This window comes from Pristiophorus japonicus, chromosome 19 (assembly GCF_044704955.1).
Source record: "Pristiophorus japonicus isolate sPriJap1 chromosome 19, sPriJap1.hap1, whole genome shotgun sequence".
In the NCBI taxonomy this organism is placed as follows: domain Eukaryota; kingdom Metazoa; phylum Chordata; class Chondrichthyes; family Pristiophoridae; genus Pristiophorus; species Pristiophorus japonicus.
Window position 1 is genome coordinate 52,624,792 of NC_091995.1, and position 18,841 is coordinate 52,643,632.

General features: G+C 45.6%; 1 pseudogene; it reads left to right on the forward strand.

Annotated features, from left to right (window-relative positions):
• The first annotated feature begins 2,104 nt into the window (after window positions 1-2,104).
• LOC139229849 (zinc-binding protein A33-like) lies at window positions 2,105-18,118 on the forward strand (annotated as a pseudogene).
• Window positions 18,119-18,841: the final 723 nt, after the last annotated feature.

Here is an 18,841-nt window from a genome sequence, read left to right on the forward strand (position 1 = left end):
CGGTCTTCCCAATATTTAGTTGGAGGAAATTTCTGCATTGTGGGAGCAGGTTTACCACCCAGACAGTAACAGATCAAGAAGGTCCATCACCACCACAACCAGAGAAGGTTGGGTGAAGATGTGATAGAGGTGTTAAATATCATGAGGGGTGTAGACAGGGTCGGTAGAGAGAAACTGTTCCCATTGGCGGAAGGTTCGAGCACCAGAGGTCACAGGGTTAAGGTGTTTGGCAGAAGAACCAAAGGCGATTGAGAAAAACCACCTTTTTGCAGCAAGTTATTCAGATCTGAATGCACTACCTGAAAGGGTGGTGGAAGGAGAATCGATCATGGCTTTCAAAAGAGAATTGGATAAATATCTGGAGGAAAAAAAATAGTAGGCTACGGAGAAAGGTCGGAAGAGTGGAACGCGCTGCAGGCTGAAGTGTTCTTGCAGAGAGCCGGCACGTACTGTGCTGTAACCATTCTATGTTCTCACGGTCAATTCTGGATTAGCAATAAATGCCAGCGAGGCCCATATCCTGGGAGTGAAGAGTATAACAATGTCCGCCCACTCCCTGCAGGTGTACTTTCCCCGGGCTGCAGTAAAGGTGGAACTGGTGGGATTTCTGGCAGGGGAGTGGGCAGATGTCATTCCCCAAGTCTTTGAGGGAGATAGGAATAGGAGTCGGCCATTCAACCCCTCGAGCCTGCTCCGTCATTCATTCAGATCATGGCTGATCTGTATCTTAACTCAATCCACTTGCATTGGCTCCATATCCTTTCATACGAGGGGATTAAATGCAGTATCTCCAAATTTGCGGATGATACTAAGTTGGGTGGCAGTGTGAGCTGCGAGGAGGATGCTATTAGGCTGCAGAGTGACTTGGATAGGTTAGGTGAGTGGGCAAATGCATGGCAGATGAAGTATAATGTGGATAAATGTGAGGTTATCCACTTTGGTGGTAAAAACAGAGAGACAGACTATTATCTGAATGGTGACAGATTAGGAAAAGGGAAGGTGCAACGAGACCTGGGTGTCATGGTACATCAGTCATTGAAGGTTAGCATGCAGGTACAGCAGGCGGTTAAGAAAGCAAATGGCATGTTGGCCTTCATAGCGAGGGGATTTGAATACAGGGGCAGGGAGGTGTTGCTACAGTTGTACAGGGCCTTGGTGAGGCCACACCTGGAGTATTGTGTACAGTTTTGGTCTCCTAACTTGAGGAAGGACATTCTTGCTATTGAGGGAGTGCAGCGAAGGTTCACCAGACTGATTCCCGGGATGGCGGGACTGACCTATCAAGAAAGATTGGATCAACTGGGCTTGTATTCACTGGAGTTCAGAAGAATGAGAGGGGACCTCATAGAAACGTTTAAAATTCTGACGGGTTTAGACAGGTTAGATGCAGAAAGAATGTTCCCAATGTTGGGGAAGTCCAGAACCAGGGGTCACAGTCTGAGGATAAGGGGTAAGCCATTTAGGACCGAGATGAGGAGAAACTTCTTCACCCAGAGAGTGGTGAACCTGTGGAATTCTCTACCACAGAAAGTAGTTGAGGCCAATTCACTAAATATATTCAAAAGGGAGTTAGATGAAGTCCTTACTACTCGGGGGATCAAGGGTTATGGCGAGAAAGCAGGAAGGGGGTACTGAAGTTTCATGTTCAGCCATGAACTCATTGAATGGCGGTGCAGGCTAGAAGGGCTGAGTGACCTACTCCTGCACCTATTTTCTATGTTTCTATACCCTTGTCTAGCAATAATCTATCAATCTTGCAATTAAAATTATTCATTACCAATTGAGCTAGCATCTACTGCTGTTTGTGGGAGAGAGTTCCACACTTCTCCCATCATTTGTGTGAAGAAGTGTTTTCTAACTTCTCTCCTGAATGGCCTGGCTCTGATTTTAAGGTTATGTCACAGCCGGGGTCCCAGTCCAAATTGCAGCCCTCCCCCCAGACTTCGATCCTCAATCCTCAATCCCCAGGCCCAAGAATGTTGGTGCCTTTGTGTTTTATATGTTTGACATTCAAAGAAATGAAGATTTGCCAGTCAGTGTGCCTGATAACAGTGACCGTTTAAGAGGGCAGATTATGAAATGAGTTCACAATAACCCGAGGGAAATGAAACTGAAAGTAAAGTGAGGCACAGAATAAGGAACAGCGACTGAGATGGCCGTCAGTAAACAGGTCTTCACCCTGTCGGAGGATTTAACCTGCTCCATCTGCCTGTCTCTGTTTGTGGAGCCGGTGCGCCTGGACTGTGAGCACAACTTCTGTAAATCCTGTATCCAGAAGTATTGGGAACACCGGGCTCAGGCCGTATCCTGCCCAGAATGTCGGGTGATTCGCTCGCAGAGAAGCTACACCAGTAACAGGGTGTTGGCCAATCTCTCCGAGAAAGCTCGGCAGCTGGAGCTGAAGCTGGAGAAGGAGCGGTCTGACTGTGAGGGACACGGGGAGAAGCTGGTGCTGTTCTGTGAAGAGGATGAGATTCTGATGTGCGGCAGTTGTGCAGAATCTCCTGCACATTCAGACCACAGGTTCCTGCCGCTCCGGAAGGCAGTTCTAAAGTACAAGGTAAGGAGACACAGTGAGTTCCCCGTCTCCATCGCTCACCGTGTTTATTGGGCTGTTTGAAGTTAATGAACAACTTTTGGTCAGACTTCCTGTTTGCTCCCTTTCAGCTCAACACCGACATTTGACAACGAAGAATCTGAGATAAGACCAGTTAATAGTGTGTGGACTAGTGTGTTACAGGCTGTATTTACACTGCTGTATAATGCAGCTCCCAGTAACACTTTCCCCATTACAGACTGTATTTGCACTACTGTTATAGTTGCCAACTCTGGTTGGACAATTCCTGGAGGTTTCATCACATGACTTCTCATCTGTAACCGCCCCGCCCCCAGGCTCCCGCCATTGGTCGCCGGACATGTCCATCCTCACACGCACCGCCTTCCGAACCAATGGGAAAGTGAACAGACTCTTCATTACCTGGTTCGATGAATCTTGTCTCAGTCAAATAGCCTTTTCCCCATCGCCAATATTTTTATAACTAATGAACAAGTGTTCAGAGAAAATGAAACAAACGCACCATTTTTAATGCCCCAATGATTTTTCTCCCGGGTTTGCTCGCAGTCCTGTCCTGGAGATGTATCAATTCCTGGAGTTTTGGCCACTCTGGCTGTATTGTAATGTAGCTTTCAGTGAGGTGTCCTTCATTATAGGTGGGACACAGCACAGCCTATAGCCCCACACTGACAGAGAGCTGAGGGATGCTCAGTCCTTGACTACATTGACTGGTCCGGCAACACCTCGAACTTTAAATTCTCATCCGTGTGTTCAAATCCCTCCATGGCTTCACCGCCCCCCTACCACCACCATCTCTGAAACTCCCGACAGCCCGACAACCAATATTCCCTCTAACTTTTTTTTGTACTGAGCGGGCCACGAACTCCTTGAGCGCGACCTTTTTGTCCGTGAGCAAATTTTATAACAACAACAGCATCCACTTAAAAGCATATTTACAGTAATGCCATATTGCCACCCCACTGTCTCACATCATGACACAGACAAGATTCTACACACGTTTAACATAACTACTCTGCTGTTGAATTGTATTCCTCTAGAAATGAACACCAGTGCTTTTATGGTTTGTCTAACCTGCATTGCTACTTTTAATGATTTGTGAATGTGTGCTCCTCGATCCCTTTGCACTTTTACTCTATTTAGACTCTGATTTTCCAGGGATTAGGTAGCCTCCTTATTCGTCTTACCAAAGTGCACCACCTCACACTGTTCAATATTGAATTTAATTTGTCATTTACATGCCCATTCTGCAAGTTTGTTTAAGGTAGAATTAATTAAAAGCTTTTCGTTCGTCATCTGCAAACATGGCGTCAGTTTCCACATGTACGCTGATGACACCCAGCTCTACCTCACTACCACATCTCTCGACCCCTCCATGGCCTCTACATTGTCAGACTGCTTGTCCAACATTCAGTACTGAGTGAGCAGAATTTTTCTCCAATTAAATATTGGGAAGACTGAAGCCATTGTCTTTGGTCCCCGCCACAAGCTGCATTCCCTAGCCACCGACTTCATCCCTCTCCCCAACTTCTGTCTGAGGATGAACCAGACTGTTCGCAACCTTGGTGTCTTATTTGACCCTGAAATGAGCTTCCAATCACACATCCGCGGCATAACTAAAACCACCAATTTCCACCTCCGTAACATTGTCCGTCTCCGCCCCTGCCTCAGCATATCTACTGCTGAAACCCTCATCCATGCCTTTGTTATCTATAGACTTGACTACTCCAATGGACTCCTGGCTGGCCTCCCACATTCTACCATACATAAACTTAAGGTCATTCAAAACTCAGCAGCCCCTGTCCTAACTCTCACCAAGTCCCAATCACCCTTGTGCTCACCCACCTACATTGACTCCCAGTTAAGCAATGCCTCAATTTCAAAATTCTCATCCTTGTTTATAAATCCCTCATAGCTTTGCCCCTCCCTATCTCTGTAATCTCCTTCAGCCTCACAACCCCATGAGATATCTGCGCTCCTCAAATTCTGCCCTCTTGAGCATCCCTGATTTATATAACTGCTCAACCATTGGTGCCTGTGCCTTCAGCTGTCTGGGCCCCAAGCTCTGGAACAACCTGCCAACACCTCTCCACCTCTCTATCCTCTTTTAAGATGTACCTTAAAACCTACCTCTTTCACCAAGCTTTTGTTCATCTGCTGTAATTTCTTCTTATGTGGCTCACTGTCAAATGTATTTGTTTTATCTTAAAACACTCCTGTGAAGCACCCTGGAACATTTTACTACGTTAAAAGGTACCATATAAATACAATTTGTTGTTGTTGTCTTGTACAGACTCTTAACTAAAAAATTACTTGTCAGAAATGACAGGGATGTAAAAGAACTACATAATAATGTGTTAACACGTCACAAACATCGCTCATTTGCAGGTTGTGGTTTCTGTTTTTCTCTTTTCATTCTCTTACTAAATGTCTTAATGATACATACTTTTTATTGATTTAAAAAATAATAACTCCTACAAATCCTCCCCCACCCCCCACCACAATGATTGAATGTTTGTGTAAAGCTGTTCACTTCACTCAATCGTTCAAAATCAGATAGAGACATTTCAATTTTAAAGTGTTTTAAGCATTTCAGACCTGCTTTAAAAGTGTTTAGACTTCAAAACTTGTTTAGATGAGGGGAACATTGATTTGTGTTTCTATGTCTTCCAAAATCATATTCGAAGCTTGGGGGGAATAAAACTGTTTTTAACACTCATTTTTTGTGAAACGTTCATTAAAAATCGTTAAATACTTTCAAGTCTCATTGCAGCTTTGACAGAAGAAGATGCTCCAAGTATCTCTTTCCCTCTTCAATGCTGTTGTTAAACATACAACAACATAAATAAACTAATTCCAAACAGAGCTCAAATAAGAAAATTAATAAAGTGGTTAAAGTTCCTAAGAAGGCGGTGAGGTTCTCGATCCCCAGGCTACAACCCTTCCATGTCTCTACATTTCTCCAATTCTGGCCGCTTGACCATCCCCAATTTCAATCGCTCCATCATTGCCAGTCGGCCCTTCAACTGCCGAGACCCTTAGTTCTGGACTTCCCTCCCTAAATCTCTCCGGTCTCGTTACCTCTCTCTCCTCCTTTAAGATGCTCCTCAAAACCTACCTCTATGACCAAGCTTTTGGCCACCTTTCCTAATGTCTCCTTATGTGGCTCAGTGTCAGGTTTACCCCTCCCACTCTTCATTCGCGATGGAATGAACCAGTTTGAATCGCAGGCAGTCGCGAGACGATTGGTCCGGGGGCTGATTTCGTCATCACCCCACTGCCCCGACCCCCCGAAAGCTGATTGGTCATCCAATGATTCCAGTAATATCGGACGTGTTTAATTTTGAGAACAAAGGTGGGTGATGCTCGGGAGCGGCAGAGACGGAAGGACAGGTGTCAGCAGGAGTCTGCAGTAGTGTAGACAGTGGTACAAAAACTGACCTTCCTGAACAGTGATTGTGTTATTGATACATGGGCTCTGACTGTGCTTCAATAGCCTGACCTCACATCCGCGGTAATTGTATGCACCGTTTTGTATTTGTTTGTGTGTGTGTGTAACTGTTAAAATATAGGCTGTTAAACATTCTTGCTGCGTAACCTACATTTTCCATCCTGTCCACTTTGCTGTGCTCTAACCCTGTATGTCCCTGAATTCGCTTTAGAAAATATGGTCATCGTACGCCAAAGGCGCTATTTAAATGCAAGTTGTTGTAACTCATCTCTCTCTGCAATAGATTTTCAACTTGCTGCTCGGGTGTAAAACTGATGTTACTCTTTGACACCTTTGTAGAACCTGGCCGATGTTCATTCCATTCAGATCAATTGGAAATGAAAATCTGTAATGTCAGCTTCATGCCCGGTGGCACGTTGGAAAGCTACCCCCTCTTTCTCTGTTATACCAAAATGCAGTGTCACACAGCGAGCGATGTGGGTTCAGACTAATGCCCACTGAATTCCAGATCTCAGTGTTGTGATCGGGAGGTGAATGGTGGCAGAGTGACCCCACATTGACCTTTCACCTGTGGCAGCAGCTGGTTTTAGGAGGAGCTGGAGGTGAGAGTGTGAGGGTGAAAGGAGTAGAAGGATATGCTGATAGGGTTCTACAGAGAGGTCACACCGTAACATCAGTTTTACACCCGAGTAGCAAGTTGAAAATCTGTCGCAGAGAGAGACAGGTCACAACAATAACTTGTATTTAAATAGCGCTTTTAGAGTCGGGTGACCATATTTTCTAAACCAAATGCAGGGACACACAGGAAGGGAGTACAGCAAAGTGGCCTGGAGGGATAATGTAGGTTGCGCAGCAAGAATGTTAGCCTATATTGTAACAGTTGCACATACACCCCTGGACCTGATGGCCTACATCCTAGGGTTTTGGAATAGGTGGCTATAGAGATAGTGGATGCATTGGTTGTCATCTCACAAAATTCCACAGATTCTAGAACGGTTCCCGCAGATTGGAAGGCAGCTAATGGAGCCCCGCTATTTAAGAAAGGAGGGAGAGAGAAAACAGTGAACTACAGACCAGTTAGCCTGGCATCAGTTGTAGTGAAAATGCCAGAATCTATTATTAAGGATGTGGCAACACGGATTTATGAAAGTGTTTGGAGCGTGAACAGATACAGCAGGCGCGGTGAGGTCGGGGCGCAGGGGCGGCGAGTGATCGTGGAGCAACGTGATCGGGGCCCAAGAGAGGCGTGAGTTCGGGGCCCAGCAGAGGCAAGGGCCCTGGGGCAGCACGGGCCAGCCCACACTGCAATATGTGTGCACATTAGGTCCGTGCAACAGAGCAGGTTTCCAGTCATCTTGGTTAATCCTTGCCACGGGACCAAGCCCATGTGGTGGCTGGTGTGCAACAGCCATCCACATGTTAAAAAAAATCCACACACAGGCATCTTCCACCCTGCAATATCTGGTTCGGGACCTGGAATATCAGGTACTTCATTGAAACACCTGTGAACTCATCCCTTTTTAGTGTGGAATCAAGTCATCCTTGATACAAGGGACTGTCTAAGAAGAAGAAATTGAAAGGGAAATCATGATTTTTGAGTTTGTAACTATTAGAATTGAAAAGAGGGAACCAGTGGATGTGACGTATTTGGATTTTCAGAAGGAATTCAATAAGGTGCCACACAAGAGGTTATTAAACAAAATTAGGTCTTACGGGATTGGGGGTAATATACGAGGATGGATTGAGGATTGGTTAAAGGACAGAAAAGAGAGAGTACGAATAATGACGAACAGTGTGTGTGTGAAAGCGTGGTGAGTTGAATGGGGTACAGTGTGTGTGAAAGGGTGGGGAGTTGGATCGGGAACAGTGTCTGTACTAGATCTGGAGACGGTAAAGCTACCTCCTGAAATTGGATGCGGGAGATCATTTTCGGTCTGCTTGTTCTGTTGCAATCAGAAATGTCACTCCTTTTTATTTTATTTTGTTTTCATTCATTCATGGGATTTGGGCATCATTGGCAAGGCCATCATTTAATGCCCATCCCTAATTGCCCTTGAGAAGATGGTAGTGGGACACCACCTTGAACCACTGCAGTCCGTGTGGTGAAGGTACTCCCACAGTGACACTTCTTCATTTGCTTTGTGCTGATGTTGCATCAACTAACTTTTGAACAGATATTTCTACTACCATGTTTGATTCAGTTTATAAGGGATTAACTTCCATGGTTGCAACACTTTGTTTTTCTTCACAACAAATCAACAGCCATGAATTATTTGCAACCACATTCACTTAAAATGATAATTAACTGTTCAATGGGATGGTCACTATGTACAATGTGAAACATTGCGTGCCATTGTGAGAAGATCAGTTCTTGCAATACCTGAGGGTTCAGGTGCCATCCCATTCCATTGGCCTTGCAGGAGGCTTAGCTAAAACCGACACATAAAAGCCTGCTGATGCTGCATCATAGGGTCAGGTTCCACTCAGGGTCATAGTTGATTGGTAGTTCAGTGGGCAGAACTCCCCATCTCATAGACTTAAGGCTGGTGACAAATAAGTCTCTCTCTCTCTCTCTCTCTCTCTCTCTCTCTCTCTCTCTCACAGACACAGAGAGTGAGCTGTGTTCTCACACGTGATTCGTGATCGGTATTGAAATGTATCCTGGAATGTAATGTAAACCTGTTCTCATCTGCTCCATGTAATACCCTTATTTGCACAGTCCTGCATGTAACATGATTTACGGATTGTATTAAACTGTACCTTGAAATGAAATGCACGCTAGTGCATTGTATGGAACTGCTGTCAGCATCCAAATGTAGTGTATGGAATTGCTGACTGCAAGGTAGTGAACTATTTTCCAATGTATTGTGAAAATTTTATATGAATAAAGTATATTTTTGGGGAAAAATAATCAGCAGTGAGAAGCTGTCCATGGATTAAAATTCTGGATCGGCTAGTTTCAAGAGCTTAGCTAGAGAGAGTGAGCCAGTGTTCAAAGAATGTTCCATATTGATATTTAATAACTGAGGAGCGAGGAAACAGAATGTTCTCAATGTAAGACTAGAGTCCTGAACTTAAAGAAAGCTAACTTCGACGGTATGAGACGTGAATTGGCTAGGAAAGACTGGCGAATGATACTTAAAGGGTAGGGGTTGACGGTGGATAGGCAATGGCAGACATTTAAAGATCACATGGATGAACTTCAACAATTGTACATCCCTGTCTGGTGTAAAAATAAAATGGGGAAGGTGGCTCAACCATGGCTTAGAAGGGAAATTAGGGATTGTGTTAAATCCAAGGAAGAGGCATATAAATTGGCCAAAAAAAGCAGCAAATCTGAGGACTGGGAGAAATTTAGAATTCAGCAGAGGAGGACAAAGGGTTTAATTAGGAGGGAGAAAATAGAATATGAGAGTAAGCTTGCAGGGAACATAAAAACTGACTGCAAAAGTTTCTACAGATACGTGAAAAGAAAAAGATTAGTGAAGACAAATGTGTGTCCCTTCCATTCAGAATCAGATGAATTTTTAATAGGGAACAAAGAAAAGGCAGACCAATTGAACAAATACTTCGATCTGTCTTCACTAAGGAAGCCACAAATAACTTTCCGGAAATAGTAGGGGAATGAGGGTCTAGCGAGAAGGTGGAGCTAAAGGAAATCCTTATTAGTCAGCAAATTGTGTTAGGGAAATTTAAGGCCAATAAATCCCCAGGGCCTGATAATCTGCATCCCAAAGTACTTAAGGAAGTGGCCCTAGAAATAGTGGATGCATTGGTGGTCTTTTTCCAACATTCTATAGAGTCTGGATCAGTTTCTATGGACTGGAGGGTAGCTAATGTAACCTCACTTTTGCAAAAAGGAGGGAGAGAGCAAACATGGAATTATAGACCGGTCAGCCTGCCATCGGTAGTGGGGAAAATGTTGGAATCAATTATTAAAGATGTAATAGCAGCGCATTTGGAAAGCAGTGACCGGATCGGTCCAAGTCAGCATGGATTTATGAAAAGGAAATCATGCTTGACAAATCTTCTAGAATTTTTTGAGGATGTAACTAGTAGAGTGGACAAAGGGGAGCCAGTGGCTGTGGTGTATTTAGACTTTCAAAAGGCTTTTGACAAGGTCCCACATAAGAGATTAGTGTGCAAAATTAAAGCATGTGGTATTGGGGGTAATGTACTGATGTGGATAGAGAACTGGTTGGCAGACAGAAAGCCGAGAGTAGGAATAAATGGGTCCTTTTCAAAATGACAGGCAGTTACTAGTGGGGTACCGCAAGGTTCAGTGCTGGGACCTCAGCTATTTACGATATACATTAATGATTTTAGATGAACAAATTGAATGTAATATCTCCATGTTTACAGATGACACTAAGCTGGGTGGCAGTGTGAGCTGTGAGGAGGATGCTAAGAGGCTGCAGGGTGACTTGGACAGGTTAGGTGAGTGGGCAAATACTTGGCAGATGCGGTATAATGTGGATAAATGTGAAGTTATCCACCTTGGTGGTAAAAACAGGAGAGCTGATTATTGGTGACAGATTGGTAAAGGGGGAGGTGCAACGAGACCTGGATGTCATGATACATCAGTCATTGAAGGTTGGCATACAGGTGCAGCAGGCGGTGAAGAAGGCAAATGGCGTGTTGGGCCTGCATAGCAAGAGGATTAGAGTATAGGAGCAGGGAGGTCTTACTACCGTTGTACAGGGCCTTGGTAAGGCCACACCTTGAATATTGTGTACGGTTTTGGTCTCCTAATCTGAGGAAGGACATTCCTGTTATTGAGGGAGTGCAGCGAAGGTTCACCAGACTGATTCTCAGGATGACAGGACTGACATATGAAGAAAGACTGAATCAACTAGGCTTGTATTCAATGGAATTTCGAAGAATGAGAGGGGATCTCATAGAAACATGTAAAATTCTGACGGGATTGGACAGGTTGGATGCAGTAAGAATGTTCTGATGTTGGGGAAATTCCAGAACCAGGGGTCACAGTCTAAGGGTAAGGAGTAAGCCATTTAGGACCGAGATGAGGAGAAACTTCACTCAAAGTTGTAGGCATGTGGAATTCTCTACCACAGAAAGTTGTTGTTGCCAGTTCGTTAGATATATTCAAAAGAGAGTTAGATGTGGCCCTCACGGCTGAAGGGATCAAACGATATAGAGATAAGGCAGGAATGGGGTACTGAAATGCATGATCAGCTATGATCATATTGAATGGCGGTGCAGGCTCGAAGGGCCGAATGGCCTACTCCTGCACTATTTTCTATGTTTCTATGAAATCTGTATAGAATTGCACAGATTCTACAACACAGGAACAGGCCATTCGACTGTAACATAACCAGTCTCTGGGTAAACAGGTTCCACAGGAACATAACCAGTCTCTGGGTAAACAGGTTTCACAGGAACATAACCAGTCTCTGGGTAAACAGGTTTCACAGGAACATAACCAGACTCTGGGTAAACAGGTTTCACAGGAACATAACCAGTCTCTGGGTAAATAGGTTTCACAGGAACATAACCAGTCTCTGGGTAAACAGGTTTCACAGGAACATAACCAGTCTCTGGGTAAACAGGTTTCACAGGAACATAACCAGACTCTGGATAAACAGGTTTCACAGGAACATAACCAGTCTCTGGGTAAAGAAGGTTCTCCTGAATTCCCTATAGGATTTATTAGTAATTGTCTTATATTGATGGCCCCAAGTTTTGGACTCCCCCACAGGTGGAAACATCTTCTCTCTGTCGACCCGATCATTCCCATTAATATATTTAATGTACCATAAACCAGTTGTTGGTTTGAAGCTGTGCCTTATCTGATTGAGTACTTTTCACTCTGCCTTTTGTAAACACAGAGTTACACACTAGTGACACAGGCAACGTTCCCTGACACCTCTCCTCACAGTTTGGGAATAAACAGCAGACATTGCAATAGGTTATGGTGAGATCTGATTCCATTTTTAGGACCAGCTGAAATCGGCCTTGGATTCCATGGAGGGTGAAAGGAAAAGTAAAAGTGAATTAAAACGGCAGCAAGAGGGGAAGATTTCAGAGCTGGATGTGAGTATTACCTTTTACCTTTAAACACTGTCACCCTTTAACAACACGCTGGTTAAATAATCTCTCTCGCCATCTTAGGAACTCACAGGATCCCTGGAGCAAGACATCTCCACACAATTTGCCAAAATCCATCGATAACTTGAAGACAAAGAGAAACATTTAATCGAAGAGCTGAGGAGACAAAAGGAGGAAGATCTGTGCCCAATGGAGAAGAGCTTGGAAAGAATTGAAGAGGAACTGACATCACTTGAGGAGAACATACTGAACCTTTGTGCAGACATCGAGCAGCAAGACAGTATCTCTTTTCTCAAGGTGACCCTTTATAACCCAATCCCCAAACTGTTGATGTAAGTGTAAACAGCACTTTATAATAGGGCTCAAACCCCACCACAACAGTGCACAATGTGCGGTATAACTGAGGATTAACAGGTATCAGTCAGGATTGAGCTCTGAGTGTCAAGGAGACTGCCCCACACTGTCAGGCCCTCACACTGGCTGCAGTATAACTGGAACCCGAGTGAGGAAAACTTATTAAACCTCTTGCTGGTTCCCTTCATGTTTTCAATGTTAGTAAAGAGCAGAGAGGACAGTCCACTCGTCACTGAAATAGATACTTCACTGACACTGAGAACTCGACCAATGTCTTTAAATACAGGTTCCCAGCCTCGGCTTCCCCCAGTTTGACTGTGCTGTATAACTCAGAGCTGTGTTTACTGATGTTGCCAGGGTTACAGACCATCACTGCCGGAAATCCCTCTGTGTTTCCCAGGACCTGGTGCTGAAAGCCTGAGTGAGGGAGAGATATTGATCTTGTCCTTGTCCTGTCAATCTAACCCTTACACTGTTATTACAGGCCACCAAACAGTGCCTACCAGCACCTAGCAATGTATCATCAAATGACTCACCATCTGAATATCTCCGAAAGGTTACTGAAGTTTCTTTGTTCGGGTTAAACGTTTTCTCCGCTCAGATTTCTTCCCTTCCCTCCTGTCCTTAAATGAGTGACAGGCCTGGGTTCAATTCATGGGTGCTGACCCTGGGAGCAGTGACTTGTTGGGGTTCAGTCCATGGGTGCTGGCCCTGAGAACAGTGAAATGTTGGGGTGGGGTTCAGTCCATGGGTGCTGGCCCTGAGAGCAGTGACATGTTGGGGTTCAGTCCATGGGTGCTGGCCCTGAGAGCAGTGACATGTTGGGGTTCAGTCCATAGGTGCTGGTTCTGGGAGCAGTGGCATGTTGGGGTTCAGTCCATGGGTGCTGGCCCTGAGAGCAGTGGCATGTTGGGGTTCAGTCTATGGATGCTGGTCCTGGGAGCAGTGACATGTTGGACAGGATCAGTGAACCTTCACAGTGATCAGCAGCAGAGGAAACCCTGTGGAGTGTATTCCGAGGGTAATTGACGTGGTATCACATCACTGGGGCCCATCAGTGAAGACTCCACCCAGATCCCTTCACATTTTACTGAAACCACTGATTACACATCATTAAACAGGACAATCTAAACAGCACCCTGTATTTATTAAAATGTTTCTGATTCTCTGTCCTGCAGGAGCTGAAAGGATTGAGAGAAAGGTGAGTATTCAATCCAAATGAATACGTGGCTTGAGCAGTGGTGCAGAAGGGAGGGATTCAAATTTCTGGGACATTGAATCCGGTTCTGGGGGAGGTGGGACCAGTACAAACCAGACGGTCTGCACCTGGGCAGGATCGGAACCAATGTCCGAGGGGGAGTGTTTGCTTGTGCTGTTGGGGAGGAGTTAAACTAATATGGCAGGGGGATGGGAACCTATGTAGGGAGACAGAGGGAAGTAAAATATAGGCAGAAGCAAAAGATAGAAAGAAGAAAAGTAAAAGTGGAGGGCAGAGAAACCCAGAACAAAAATCAAAAAGGGCCACATTACAGCAAAGTGTGTTAAAAAGACAAGCCTGAAGGCTCTGTGCCTCAATGCGAGGAGTACTCATAATAAGGTGGACGAATTAATTGCACAGGCAGCAATTAATGAATATGATATAATTGGCATCACAGAGACATGGCTCCAGGGTGACCAAGGCTGGGAACTCAACATTTAGGGGTATTCAACATTCAGGAAGGATAGACAGAAAGGAAAAGGAGGTGGGTAGCGTTGCTGGTTAAAGAAGAAATTAACGCAATAGTAAGGAAGGACATTAGCTTGGATGATGTGGCATCTGTATGGGTGGAGCTGCGGAATACCAAAAGGCAGAAAAAGCTAGTGGGATTTGTGCCCGGACCACCAAACAGTAGTAGTGAGGTTGGGGACAGCATCAAACAAGAAATTAGGGAGCGTGCAATAAAGGGACAGCAGTTATTGTGGGCGACTTGAATCTACATATAGATTGGGCTAACCAAACTGGTAGCAATACAATGGAGGAGGATTTCCTGGAGTGTATTAGGGATGGTTTTCTAGACCAATATGTCGAGGAACCAATTTGAGGGCTGGCTATCCTCGACTGGGTGATGTGTAATGAGAAAGGACTAATTAGCAATCTTGTTGTGCGAGGCCCATTGGAGAAGAGTGACCATAATATGGTAGAAGTCTTTATAAAGATGGAGAGTGATGCGGTTAATTCAGAGACTACAGTCCTGAACTTAAGGAAAAGTAACTTCGATGGTATGAGATGTAAATTGGCTAGAATAGACTGGAAAATGATACTTAAAGGGTGACAGTGGATAGACAATGGCAAACATTTAAAGATCACATGGATGAAGTTCAACAATTGTACATCCCTGTCTGGAGTAAAAATAAAATGGGGAAGGTGGCTCAACTGTGGCTAACAAGGGAAATTAAAGATAGTATTACATCCAAGGAAGAGGCATATCAATTGGCCAGAAGAAGCAGCAAACCTGAGGATTGGGAGAAATTTAGAATTCAGCAGAGGAGGATAAAGAGGGGGAAAATAGAGTACGAGAAGAAGCTTGCCGGGAACATAAAAACTGACTGCAAAAGCTTCTATATATATGTGAAGAGAAAAAGATTAGTGAAGACAAACGTAGGTCCCTTGCAGTCAGATTCAGATGAATTTATAATGGGGAACAAAGAAATGGCAGACCAGTTGAACAAATACTTTGGATCTGTCTTTCGGAAGGAAGACACAAATAACCTTCCGGAAGTACTAGGGGACCGAGGGTCTAGTGAGAAGGAGGAACTGAAGGATATCCTTATTAGGCGAGAAATTGTGTTAGGGAAATTGATGGGATTGAAGGCCGATAAATCCCCGGGGCCTGATCGTCTGCATCCCGGAGTACTTAAGGAAGTGGCCCTAGAAATAGTGGATGCATTGGTGATCATTTTCCAACAGTCTATTGACTCTGGATCAGTTCCTATGGACTGGAGGGTAGCTAATGTAACACCACTTTTTAAAAAAGGAGAGAGAGAGAAAATGGGGAATTATAGCCTGACATCAGTAGTGGGGAAAATGTTGGAATCAATTATTAAAGATGAAATAACAGCGCATTTGGAAAGCAGTGACAGGATCGGTCCAAGTCAGCATGGATTTATGAAAGGGAAATCATGTTTGACAAATCTTGTGGAATTTTTTGAGGATGTAACTAGTAGAGTGGACAAGGGAGAACCAGTAGATGTGGTGTATTTTGGACTTTCAAAAAGATTTTGACAAGGTCCTTCATAGGAGATTGGTGTGCAAAATTAAAGCACATGGTATTGGGGATAATGTACTAACGTGGATAGAGAACTGGTTGGCAGACAGGAAGCAGAGAGTCTGGATAAACAGGTCCTTTTCAGAATGGCAGGCAGTGACTAGTGGGGTGCCGCAGGGCTTAGTGCTGGGTCCCCAGTTATTTACAATATACACTAATGATTTGGATGAAGGAATTGAGTGTAATATCTCCAAGTTTGCAAATGACACTAAACTGGGTGGCGGTGTGAGCTGTGAGGAGGACACTAAGAGGCTGCAGGGTGACTGGGACAGGTGAGGTGAGTGGGCAAATGCATGGCAGATGCAGTGTCATGTGGATAAATGTGAGGTTATCCACTTTGGGGGCAGAAACACGAAGGCAGAAGATAATCTGAATGATGGCAAATTAGGAAAAGGGGAGGCGCAATGAGACCTGGGTGTCATGGTACATCAGTCATTGAAAGTCGGCATGCAGGTACAGCAGGCGGTGAAGAAGGCAAATGGTATGTTGGCCTTCATAGCTAGGGGATTTGAGTATAGGAGCAGGGAGGTCTTACTGTAGTTGTACAGGGCCTTGGTGAGGCCTCACCTGGAATATTGTGTTCATTTTTGGTCTCCTAATCTGAGGAAGGACATTCTTGCTATTGAGGGAGTGCAGCGAAGGTTCACCAGACTGATTCCCGGGATGGCAGGACTGACATATGAGGAGAGACTGGATCAACTGTCCTTTATTCACTGAAGTTTAGAAGGATGAGAGGGGTTCTCATAGAAACATATAAAATTCTAACGGGACTTGACATGTTAGATGCAGGAAGAATGTTCCCGATGTTGGGGAAGTCCAGAACCAGGCGTCACAGTCTAAGGATAAGTGGTAAGCCATTTAAGACTGAGATGAGGAGAAACTTCTTCACTCAGAGAGTTGTTAACCTGTGGAATTCCCTACCGCAGAGAGTTGTTGATGCCAGTTCGTTGGATATATTCAAGAGGGAGTTAGATATGGCCCTTATGGCTAAAGGGATCAAATGGTATAGAGAGAAAGCAGGAAAAGGGTACTGAGGTGAATGATCAGCCATGATCTTATTGAATGGTGGTGCAGGCTCGAAGGGCGGGATGGCTGACTCCTGCACCTATTTTCTATGTTTCTATGTTTCTATGTATCTAAACCCACACACGGTCTGACACTGTGATCAGTTTGTATCCAGCAGTGAGTGAATAAATCAATCCCATTCAAACAGATACCTGGACAAAGGTGAGGACGGTGAAGGTGCAGAGAGAGGTGAGGATGAGGAGATACTGGTGTCGGCTAGTCTGAAATACGCAGCATTTCGAGGCCCGTTACTCTACGCAGTGTGGAAGGAAATGAAACAGATCATCTCTCCAGGTAAGAAACTCCAGCTTTGTGTCTACTTTCTGTAGTTTCCTGCTCTCTGTCTCCTCTCCTGAAGGTGCTGCCTGTTGCTGTGTACAGGTCACTGGGGCAGCAGCCTCTGGGACCTCACTCAAGGGGCCGTTCTTTATGTGGGACCTTAGATTGGGCAGTGATCAGACTGGGACCCTGGGCTGATTGTGTTCCTCTCTGACCCAGGACTCACTGGACAGTGATCAGACTGGGCCCCTGTAATAACTGTTCACTGTACATACTGCATTCTGGGAATATATCTCACTGTACACTGTACCCAGTCTGCAGTATTTACTTACACAGAAATTATGGACTGGCTGCAGAGTCCAGTTATACAGACATCAGATATTATCGTGTGTCCATCCACCTTCCTGTCTAAAATATTGAACATGATGTTGTTTTTATTTCCCCAGTCCCAGCCTCACTGACCCTGGACCCAAACACAGCGCATTGTGGGCTCATCCTGTCTGAGGACCGGACCAGTGTAACACATGGTGGCAGAGGATTACAGCTTCCTGATAACCCGGAGAGATTTGATGTTGTTGTTAGTGTCCTGGGGTCACAGGGATTTACATCAGGGAAACACTACTGGGAGGTGGGGGTCAGGGACAAGTCTGGATGGAGTTTGGGTGTGGCCAGAGAGTCAGCCAATAGGAAGGGAGCGATAACACTGAGGCCTGAAGATGGATACTGGGCTGTGCGTCTGAGAAATGGGAATGAATATGAAGCTGCTGACAGCCCAGGTGTCCCACTGACCCCGAGTGTGAAGCCCAGGACCATCGGAGTTTACCTGGACTATGAGGGAGGACAGGTGAGCTTTTACAATGCTGATGATATGTCCAATCTCTACACTTTCACTGACACATTCACTGAGAAAGTCCTTCCTTATTTCCATCCTGCATTGTGCGATGAGGATAAAAATGTTGCTCCTCTTAAACTGCGGCATTTCGAGCTGTAGATTCCTAATCTGATGTGTGAGCGGAGAGAATGGACCGGTGGTGACTGGAGCTGGTTTTGTGAACGGGGGTCGGGGGAGGAGCACTGGTCACTGTGCAGATTTAAATTCACAGCCGGTCTTTTATTTCCAGCAGGTTCCCCGCCTGGGAGCAGGTCTGACAGACAGGCTTGGCCCCCTGTCGGGCGGGGAGCGTTCCTGGGTTGTGGCCCCCTCCGGAACGGGAAAGGGTGGGGGAAGCTGTACTGGGTTAGTGGGGGTGGGAGGAGGGAGGGCCTGTACTTGGTTAGTGGGAGCATGGGGGGAGGGGCCGTGGGGGAGCCTCTACTGGGTTAGTGGAGCATGTGGGGGAGCCTATACTGGGTTAGTGGGAGCATGGGGGGTGGGGGAGCCTGTACTGGGTTAGTGGGAGCATGGGGGGGCTGGGACTGTACTGGGTTAGTGGGAGCATGGGGGAGGAGCTGTACTGGGTTAGTGGCAGCATTGCGGGGGGGGGTGGGTGCCTGTACTGGGTTAGTGGGAGCATGGGGAGGGAGGGGGGCATGATCGCGGTAGGGGGGAGGGGGGGTCTGATCTCGGACCCCAGAGAATCTGATCATGGGGGGGGGGGGAAGGGGGCGCGGTGCGTGCTGTGATTGGATGCAGCGAAGCATTCCCCCCCTCCTGCTCTACCAGCAATGCTGAAAAGGCACTCCCACCAAGCTGCCCTCATCTCCCTTTAGCCGCCTGGGAGAGGGTGGTTTGCCCGCCCACCATTC